We start from the raw sequence: 11,552 nt of genomic DNA, 5'->3' as shown, positions 1-11,552 counted from the left end.
GTTTAAGGTGTTTTTTTCCACTTCTGTGAAAAAGGTCATTGGTAGCTTGATGGGGTTAGCATTGAATCTATAAATTACTTTGGGCAGTATGGCCATTTTTACAATATTGATTCTTCCCAACCATGAGCATGAAATGTTTATCATTGTGTTTGTGTCCTTTCTTAATTCCTTGAGCAGTGGTTTGTAGTTCTCCTTGAAGAGGTCATTTACATTCTTTGTTAGTTGTATTCCAAGATATTTTCTTCTCTTTGTATCAATTGTGAATGGCAGTTCATTCTTGATTTGGCTCTCTTTAAGTCTGTAATTGATGTATAGCAATGCTTGTGATTTCTGCACATTGATTTTGTATCCAGAGACATTGCTGAAGTTGCTTATCAGTTTAAGTAGATTTTGGGCTGAGAGGATAGGATCTTCTAAATATACAATCATGTAGTCTGCAAATAGAGACAATTTGACTTCCTCGTTTCATAACTGAATACTTTTTTTTTCTTGCCTAACTGCTCTGGCTAGAACTTCTGATACCATATTGAATAGGAGTGGTGAAAGAGGGCATCCTTATCTAGTGCCAGATTTCAAAGAGAATGCTTCCATTTTTTGCTCATTTAGTATGATATTGGGTGTAGATTTGTCATAAATAGCTTTTATTATTTTGAAATATGTTCCTTTGATACCTAGTTAATTGAGTTTTTAGCATAAAGAGCTGTTGAATATTGTTGAAGGCCTTCTCTGCATCTATGGAGATAATCATGTGGTTTTTGTCTTTGGTTATATTTATGTGGTGGATTATGTTTATAGAATTGCGTATGTTGAAACAGCCTTGCATCCCCAGGATGAAGCCTACTCGATTGTGATGGCTAAGCTTTTTGATGTGTGTTGCAATTGGTTTGCCAGTATTTTTTTGAAGATTTTTGCATCTATGTTCATCATAGATATTGGCCTGAAGTTTTCTCTTGTTGTCGAGTCTCTGCCAGGTTTTGGTATTAGGATGATGTTGGTCTCATAAAATGATTTGGGAAGAATTCCCTCTTTTTGTATGTTTGAAATCGTTTCAGAAGGAATGGTACCAGCTCCTCTTTGTATGTCTGGTAGAATTCAGCTGCGAACCCATCTGGACCTGGGCTTTTTTTGGTGGGTAGGGTATTAATTGCCACCTCAACTTCAGCCCTTGTTTTTGATCTGTTCAAGGTTTCAACTTCTTCCTGGTTTAGGCTTGGGAGGAGGCAAATGTCCAGGAATTTATCCATTTCTTCCAGGTTTCCTGGTTTATGTGAATAAAGTTTTTTGTCGCCATTTCTGATGGTAGATTGTATTTCTCTGGTGATATCCCCTTTATTGTCTTTTATTGCATCGATTTGATTTTTCTCCCTTTTCTTTTTTATTAATCTGGCTAGTGGTCTATTTTGTTGACGTTTTCAAAAACACAGCTCCTGGAGTTTTTGATTTTTTGAAGAGTTTTTTGCATCTCTATTTCCAGTTCTTCTATTTCTTGTCTTCTAGCTTTTGAGGTTTTTTTTTTTTTTTTTTTTTTTTTTTATCTTGCTCCTCTAGCTCTTTCAATTTTGATGATAGGGTGTCAATTTTAGATCTTTCCTTGCTTCTCATGTGGGCATTTATTGCTATAAATTTCCCTCTAGACACTGCTTTAAATGTGTCCCAGGGATTCTGGTATATTGTGTCTTCATTCTCGTTGGTTTCAAAGAACATCTTTATTTCTGCCTTCATTTCATTATTTATCCAGTTGACATTCAGGAGCCAGTTGTTCAGTTTCCATGAAGCTGTGTGGTTCTGAGTTAGTTTCTTAATTCTGAGTTCTAATTTGATTGCCCTGTGGTCTGAGAGACTGTTTGTTATGATTTCCCTTCTTTTGCATTTGTGAGGAGTGATTTACTTCCAATTATGTGGTTAATTTTAGAGTAGGTGCAATGTGGTGCTGAGAAGAATGTATATTCTGTGGATTTGGGTGGAGATTTCTGTAAATGTCTATTAGGTCCACTTGGTCCAGATCTGAGTTCAAGTACTGAATATCTTGTTAATTTTCTGCCTCATTGATCTGTCTAATATTGGCAGTGGAGTGTTAAAGTCTCCCACCATTATTGTGTGGGAGTCTAAGTCTCTTTATAGGTTGTTAAGAACTTGCTTTATGTACCTAGGTTCTCCTGTATTGGGTGTGCATTTATTTGGGATCGTTAGCTCTTCTTGATGCATTGGACTTTTTACCATTATGTAATGCCCTTCTTTGTCTCTTTTCATCTTTGTTAGTTTAAAGTCCATTTTATGAGAGAATAGGATTGCAACTCCTGCTTTTTTTTACTCCGCATTTGCTTGATAAATCTTCCTCCATCCCTTTATTTTGTGCCTATGTGTGTTCTTGCACCTGAGATGGGTTTCCTGAATATAGCTCACTGATGGGTCTTGACTTTTTATCCAATTTGCCAGTCTGTGTCTTTTGATTGGGGCATTTAGCCCCTTTACATTTAAGGTTAATATTGTTATGTGTGAATTTCATCCTGCCATTTTGATGCTAGCTGGATATTTTTTTCCATTAGTTGACGCATTTTCTTCATTGTGTCAATTGTCTTTACCATTTGGTATGTTTCTGGAGTGGCTGGTACTAGTTGTTCCTTTCCTTGTTTAGTGCTTCTTTCAGGAGTTCTTTGTAAGGCAGGCCTGGTGGTGATGAAATCTCTCAGCAATTGCTTGTCTTTAAAGGATTTTATTTCTCCTTCACTTATGAAGGTTGGTTTGGCTGGATGTGAAATTCTAGGCTGAAAGTTCTTTTCTTTAAGTATGTTGAATATTGGCCCCCACTTTCTTCTGGCTTGTAGAGTTTCTGCTTGGTGATCCACTGTGAGTCTGATGGGCTTCTCTTTGTGGGTGACCCAAACTTTCTGGCTGCCCTGAGCATTTTTTCCTTCATTTCGTCCCTGGTGAATCTGATGATTATGTGCCTTGAGGTTGCTCTTCTTGAGGAGTATCTTTGTGGTGTTCTCTGTATTTCCTGGACTTGTTGGCCTGGCTTGCTAGGTTGGGGAAGTTCTCCTGGATAATATACTGAAGAGTGTTTTTCAGCTTGGATTCATTTTCTCTGTCATGTTTATGTACACCTATCAAACGTAGATTAGGTCTTTTCACATAATCCCATATTTCTTGGAGGTTTTGTTCATTTCTTTTCACTTTTTTTCTCTGTTCTTGCCTTCTTATTTTGTTTCATTGAATTGATATTCAATCTTTTATATCCTTTCTTCTGCTTGGTCAATTCAGCTATCGAAACTTGTGTATGCTTCGTGAAGTTCTCATGCTGTGTTTCTCAGCTTCATCAAGTCGTTTATATTCTTCTCTAAGCTGTTTATTCTAGTTAGCATTTCATCTAACCTATTTTCAAGGTTTTTAGTTTCTTTGCATTGGTTTAGTATATGTTATTTTAGCTCTGAGATGGTTGTTATTACCCACCTTCTGAAGCCTGTTTCTGTCAGTTCATCAGATTCATTCTCCATCTAGCTTTGATCCCTAGCTGGTGAGGAATTGCGATCCCTTGGAGGAGGAGAAGCATCCTGGTTTTTGGTATTTTCATCCTTTTTGCACCGGTTTGTTTCCATCTTCATGGCTTTATCTACCTGTGGTCTTTGTAGTTGGTGACTTTCATATGGGGTCTCTGAGTGGATGTCCTTTTTGTTGACGTTGAAGCTATTTCTGTTTTTTAGTTTTCCTTCTAATGGTCAGGCCCCTCTGCTGCATGACTGCTGGAGGTCCACTCCAGATTCTGCTTGCCTGGGTATCACCGACGAGGGCTGCAGAATATTAAGGGTTACTGCCAGTTTCTTCTTCTGTTATCTTTGTCCCAGGAGGGTACCCACCAGATGTCAGCCTGAGCTCTCCTTTATAGGGTGTCTCTTTGGGTATACGGGAGTCGGGGTGTTGCTTGAGGAGACAGTCTGTCCCTTATAGGAGCTCAAGTGCTGTTCTGGGAGCTCCATTATTCCATGCAGAGCTGCTGGGCAGGTACTTTTAAGTCTGCTGAGGTGGAACTCATAACCGCCTTTTTTCCCAAGTGCTCTGTCCTAGGAAGGTCGGCTTTATTTATAAGTTCCTGTCATGCTGCTGCCTTTTTTCATAGATGCTCTGCCCTGCATGGAGATAGTCTAGTCACAGTCTGCCAGCAGAGGTGTTGCTGAGCTGCCACAGGCTCTGCCCACCTGCTGTGTGAACTGCCTTGGTATTGGCAGACTGCCTTGGTAGTGGCAGAGGCCCTTCCCCTGACTGAGGTGTACTGTCCTGGGTTCAGCTGTGCTTGCTGGGAAACTCTCAATCCAGAGCATTTCAGATTGCTTGTTTTGTGTGGGTGGTACCCACAGAGCCAGATCGCCTGGCTTCCTGTCTCAGCCCCCTCCCTTTCAGTTGAATGGGCAGCTCAGTATCCCAGGAATTCCAGGCACCAGTTGAAATGGCTGCCCAGATTTGTGTGAGTTTCTGTGTGCCAACCCTTGGCACTAGCTGAAACAGCTGTGCTGAAAACTCATGGTGCTTTTCAGTCGGGAATCTCCTGGTCTGTGGGCAGTGAAAACTCGTTTGGAAATGCGGTGATCACTCACCCTCTGCATTGTTCTTTCTGTGAACTGCACTCCAGAGCTGTTCCTATTTGGCCTAAATATGTATTTTCAATTTTCCTTCTATATACTACTTTATTTTGTATGGTTGCAGAAGACACGTACTTTGAAATGTAATCCTTATGAGGTTCTTCACATAGAATTCTCCTTAATGATGTCTAATAAATATTTTGCAAAATGCAGAAATACTGTGACTTTTAATGATGAGTGTCTTTCATATTTATCACTCTTCAGTATTTCCTGTAAGATTTATTGTTGTTTCATTGTAATGAGTAATAGTAATTCTTTACATGAGTTGTACATGTACATCTTGCTAGTAGCTATAAAACAATATTGTCAAATACTTGCAGTGAAACAGTACTAAATAGAAAGCAAAAACAAAAAACCCAAGACCATATGGAAATCAAATGTGAGTTTTTTACTAATGGTATCATGCTAAATATTTACATAGCTGTTTCATTTCTGTTTATTTATTTATTATTTGAGAGAGAACCTCTTTGTCTTCCAGACTGAACTGCAGTGGGGAACTCAGCTCACTGCTACCTTGGCCTTCCAGGTTTAAGTGATTATCTGCCTCAGCCTCCTGAGTAGCTTGGATTACAGGGTCATGCCACCACACCTGGCTAATTTTTGTATTTTTAGTGGAGACAGGCTTTCACCATGATAGCCAGGCTGGAAGGCCAAGGCCACTCACCTTGGTCTTCCAAAGTACTGGGATTATAGACGAAAGCCACTGCACTAAGCCCACGTCTTTTTTAAAACCATGTCTTTATATTTTTGGAACACTTGACTTCAAAATAATAATTATATTTTGGAAAATAGATCTTTTGGACTATTATATTCATCAAATTTATAGGAACACCAGTACACTGACATTTTATTTAAAATGTAAATTTTAATTTTTCTAAAACTAATAAAAGATTGTTATTAGATTACTATGAAAAGAATAAAAGATGAATATTCTTTTATGTTTGAGTTATTTTGTACATTGAGATATATATTAGTACAGCACCATTTTCTATAATTTTGACAAGTAAACTGAAACACAATTTTAATAAATATAGACTATCTAGTGTAGCTTATTTTTCACAAATTAATGAATGTATTAAAATTACCATTTTTAAATTGATAAAGGAGGCATATCAACATAATAAATCTGTGTTAAATTATTTCTGGTTTTCCTTCTTGTCCTCTGACTTTAATTATTTCCCATAATGCCAAATATAATGATGTATCTGTTATCTTCCAAATTTGAAGAAGAAAGTATTAAGTCAAATACATTAAAAATATAATTTTAGTAATATCTCAGGTGGCTATTTGTAAAATAATAAAAGTATATTTTTAAACTCCTGGTTTTATCAGAGTGAACTTGTTTGTATTTTTCCTTATCTCTTTTTGATATTTACTGCAAAATCGAGAAGGAATGAGAAATAAAAATGTAAATTCCATTTTTGATAAGCCTTATAGAAAAATCTGAAACCTTATATCACAAGTTGATAAGAAGAAATTCCAAATGCAGTGATAGTCAAACACGTATGCAAGAAGGTGCATTAAGCTAGCCCAAGGCTGCACTGAGTAGCAGCTTACATTTCTTAAAGATGAAGGCGCAAGCAAAGTTGCAAACCAATACAATTTTGTTCACATGCACTGAAAGTATGTCCCTGGGATGGCAGGGGTACCTTTCCAGGACTTGGTTAGTTATCAATCATATAGATAAGTGATATTTAGAAGAGCTGCATTTTGTCAAGGAGGACGGGGCAGTGTTTGGGAAGGGGCAGTGACTGAACAGAACTAGAAGCAATATGTTCTGTTGCCTGAGAAAGGTAACAGATAAAAGAACTCACTGTTACAACCCTCTCATAAAAATAAATCTCATTATCTTGGAAATGACTCAGCCCCTTCCAAAATGAATCTGTTAGAAATACTGGCAGATAAATCCAATTCGATTAAATTTTTAAAACCACAATGGAATTAACATAAAATTACTACAAGTAAAATTGCCAAAGAGATAGCTGAAATAATAATAATTATTATTATCATTATTGAGACAGAGTCTAGCTCTGTCACTCAGGCTGGAGCGCAGTGGCATGATCTTTGCCCACTGCAACTTCCGTCTCCTGGGTTCAAGTGAATCTCCTGCCTCAGCTTCCCTAGTAGTTGGGATTACAGGCACCCGCCACCACACCCAGCTAATTTTTGTATTTTTAGTGGAGATGGGGGTTTCACTGTGTTGGTCAGGCTGGTCTTGAACTCCTGACCTAGTGATGCACCTGCCTTGACCTCCCAAAGTACTGGCGCTATAAGCCAGTTGGGATTACAGGCACCCGCCACCCCACCCAGCCTATTTTTAAAATAATGTATAAAAATTAAGGAAAAAAATTAAAAGGACTTTAATAACAAAAATCACCTGTATGAAACAGTGGTCAAAGTAAAACACATGAAATCATGTATGGTATGGCAAAACAAGAGCATAACAAGACAATGTAACATATAACACTTTTAATAAATTTTTTTTAAAAAGCTAATCCATAAATAAATACCACATTGGAAGCAACATAAAGAAAAGATAAAAGATACTGCAGAAAACACTTAATAATAGAGTGCCTAGTATGAAATAATAGAAATCAAACAAGACTCAATCAGCATATACAATGTAGAAAAAGATATTGAATATTAGGAAAAACAAAGATTTAGAATGCGTGTTAATAAATTTAACATAAAGTTGCTGGGCGCGGTGGCTCAAGCCTGTAATCCTAGCACTTTGGGAGGCCAAGGCGGGTGGATCACGAGGTCAAGAGATCGAGACCATCCTGGTCAACACGGTGAAACCCCGTGTCTACTAAAAATACAGAAAAATTAGCTGGGCATGGTGGCGCATGCCTGTAATCCCAGCTACTCAGGAGGCTGAGGCAGGAGAATTGCCTGAACCCAGGAGGCGGAGGTTGCGGTGAGCCGAGATCGCACCATTGTACTCCAGCCTGGGTAAAAAGAGCAAAACCCCCTCCCAAAATACAAAAAAAAAAAAAAAAACCATAAAGTTGTCCAGTTTTATGTAAAAAAGATAGGATACAATAATAACATTCCAAAAGATAAAAAAGTTCTTCATTGGGAAGAGTTTACAACATAAAAATAGTGATTCTCACTATAGTAATTTATCAATTTAAAATAATCCAAATACAATTACTATTTTTAAAAGACTACAAAGACTTCACAGAAAAATAGCAAAAAAATCAGAGAACTCCTAAATACTGCATGTGATCTTTACTTTTATCGGATACTAAAATATTAAACTCTAGTCCCTAAATAGCTTGATATAGCATATACACAGGTCAATGGTAAAGAACTGAACACTTTTTTTTCAATTATTGGATTGCTTTATTGATAAGCCTAAGAGATAATCATGAAGTATTTAAACAAACAATATAAATTTCCACAGGAGAAAGTGACATATACTTTATTGTGCAGACTGACAGTAAATTATCTAAAAGCCTAGAAATGGAATTACCTAAAAGAAAAAAAACTTTGCAAAGTTTAGGAACTATTTAGATGTTTATTATATAGAACTATTTAAATAAATTGTATACCTATAAACTATACAACACTATGTATCCATAAGTGTACCACGCATACACACACACACACACACACACACACACACACACACACAGAGAGAGAGAGAGAGAGAAACAGTTTATGTGACTATTTTTGGAAGTAAATCCACTAATCTAGTAAGAACCTATTGCATCTGGAAACGGTAACTTGTGTGTTTTGTGTGTAAAGTTAAAAACTTAATTTTTTAAATATCAGTTTATACATTTTTAATTACATATAATTCATAATAACCTATTCCAGAAAAATAAAATTAGAGTGTATAAAGTAGGCTATTTTTAACATTATTTCTATGTATTCAGTCAAAATTCAACCCAGGTAATTTTGAAACCAGCCCACCTTTACTGCAGGACTAGTTTTTATGGTATTTGGATAAACATAGAAAATTGACCCTCCTGGCCTTAAAGCTTTAAACTTGCATTCATCTTATCTGAGTTCCTTGCTCAGAAAAACAACCCTCAGGTTTCCCTGATAATATCAAGAAAATGAAACTTACCTAATCATCTCATCTAGACAATAAGATGCCAGATCCCTCATCTGTCAGGTTTGCCTGATGGACCACCTGCTGCCTGTTGGCCAACTCCTATTTCTTTTCCCTCCCTAATTCCTGTTTTCCAATATTTAGTTGTATTTCTCCTTGCCTTCTAAACTCCTAATTTTATTTGGTTGGAGAGATGCATTTGAAACTGATCTCTCGTATCCTTGACTGCAGCACCCTGCTAAGGCACCCCATTAAATTCTGCTTCCCTGATAGTGCTTATTCTGTACCACCCCGTTAAATTCTCTTTCCCCAGCAATACTCATTGTTCTAGTATTGGGTTTCTGTGGGGCAAGCAAGAAGAACTAGACCGAATGGCTGGCATTTCAGTAATACTTTGCTTCTTCCTCATTTTCTCTTGCTGCAGCCATATAAGAAGCGTCTTTCACCTCCTGCCATGCTTTTGAGGCCTCCCCAGTGACATGGAAGTGTAAGTGCAATTGAACCTCTTTTTCTACCAGTTTTGGGTGTGCCTTTATCAACAGCGTGAAAATGCACTAATACAGTAAATTGGTACCAATAGAGTGGGAAGTTTCTAAAAAGATATCTGAAAATGTGGAAGAGAATTTGGAAGTGAGTAACAGGCAGAGGTTGGAACAGTTTGGAGGGCTCAGAAGAAGGAAGGAAAATGTGGGAAAGTTTAGAACTTCCTAGAGACTTGTTGAATGGCTTTGCCCAAAATACCTATGGTGATATGGACAGTAAGTCCGGGCTGAGGTGGTCTCAAATGGAGATAAGGAGCTTTTTGGAAACTGGAGCAAAGGTAAGTCTTGTTATGCTTTAGCAAAGAGACTGTCAGCATTTTGCCCCTGCCCTAGAGATTTGTGGAACTTTGAGCTTGAGAAAGATGATTTAGGATATCTGCCAGAAAAAGATGTCTAAGCAGCAAAGCATTCAAGAGGTGACTTGGGTGCTCTTAAAAGCATTCAGTTTTAAAAGGGAAGCAGAGCATAAAATTTCAGAAAATTTGCAGCCTGACATTGTGATAGAAAAGAAAATTCAATTTTTTGAGGGGAAGTTCGAGCCAGCTGCAGAGATTTGCATAAGTAGCAAGGAGGCTAAGGTTAATCCACAAGACCATGGGGAAAATGTCTCCAGGGCATGTCAGAGACTTTCATGACAGTCCCTCCCATCACAGGCCTGGAGGCCTAGGAGGATAAAGTGGTTTCCTGGGCCAGGCCCAGGATCTCCATGCTGTATGCAGTCTAGGGACTTGGTATCCTGTGTTCTAGCTGCTCCAGCCATGGCTGAAAGGGGCCAATGTACAGCTCTGACTGTGGCTTTTGAGGGTGGAAGCCCCAAGCCTTGGCAGCTTCCATGTGGCGTTGGGCCTGTGGGTGCACAGAAGTTAAGAATTGAGGTTTGGGAATCTCCACCTAGATTTCAGAATATCTATAGAAACACTTGGATGTCCAGCAAAAGTTTGCTGCAGGGGTGAGCCCTCATGTAGAACTTCTGCTAGGGCAGTGTAGAAGAATAGAGCATAGAGAAGATAAAAGTGGTGTTGGAGCCCCCACACAGAGTCCCTACTGGGGCACTGCCTAGTGGAGCTGTGAGAAGAGGGACACTCCAGAACCCAGAATGGTAGATCCACTGGCAGCTTGTACTGTCCATGTGGAAAAGCCATAGACCTTCAATGCCAGACCATAAAAGCAGCAGGTGGGAGACTGTATCCTGCAAAGCCACAGGAGTAGAGCTGCCCAAGACCCTGGGAATCCACCTTTTGCATCAGTGTGACCTGGATGTAAGACCCGTAGTCAAAGGAGATCATCTTGGAGATTTAAAATTTGACTGCCTCACTGGATTTTGGACTTGCATGGGCTCTGTAACCCCCTTGTTTTGGCCAGTTTCTCCCATTTGGAACAACCGTATTACCCAATACATGTACCGCCCTTGTATCTAGGAAGTAACTAGCTTGGTTTTGATTTTACAGACTCAGAAGCAGAAGGGAATTGACTTGTCTCTGTTGAGACTTTGCAGTGTGGACTTTTGGATTAATGCTGAAATTAAGACTTTGGGGGACTGTTGGGAAGGCATGATTGGTTTTGAAACGCAAGGTCATGAAATTTGGAGGGGCCAGAGTGGAATGATATGGTTTGGCTGTGCCCCCACCCAAACCTCAACTTGAAGTGTATTGCCTAAAATCCCCATGTTTTGTGTAAGGAACCCAGAGGGAGGTAATTGAATCATGGGGCCAGTCTTTCCAGTGCTATTCTCATGATAGTGAATAAGTCTTATAAGATCTGATGGTTTTTACAGGGGTTTCCACTTATGCTTCTTTCTCATTTTCTCTTGGTGCTGCAATCTAAGAAAGGTCTTTTACCTTCTGCCATAATTCTGAGACCTCCCCAGCCATGTAAAACTTTAAGTCCAATTAAACCTCTTTTTTTCTTCCCAGTCTCAGGCATGTCTTTATCATCAGTGTGAAAATGACCTAATACACCATGTTTCAGCATAGTGATATTTGTAGAAGATTTAATGACTGAAAACAAACAAACAAGAGAACTTATGTTGCTACCAGAATAGATTAATTGAGCTGATGTAGTTATCTTGAACAGAGATAATTAATATCTATTACCTTGAATACTAACCATAGAGAACTCATAAATCTTCCATCATTCAATATTTTAACATCAACATGTAATGGGCAATTAAGTCATTTGTATTGGTGTGCCTGTACTATTTTCCAATTCAGTGGGGCAAAAAGATGTAACTAGATAACAAACAAAAATGTAAATTTAGTTATTAAACAAGCTTGAATAACATAGAACTTTGTATATTTTTTCATAAATATACAATAA

The sequence above is a fragment of the Sapajus apella genome, unplaced genomic scaffold (genome assembly GCF_009761245.1).
Source record: "Sapajus apella isolate SASKATOON/1434 unplaced genomic scaffold, GSC_monkey_1.0 scaffold7, whole genome shotgun sequence".
Lineage (NCBI taxonomy): Eukaryota > Metazoa > Chordata > Mammalia > Primates > Cebidae > Sapajus > Sapajus apella.
The sequence above is the reverse complement of the archived record's forward strand: the minus strand, read 5'-3'. Positions refer to the sequence as shown.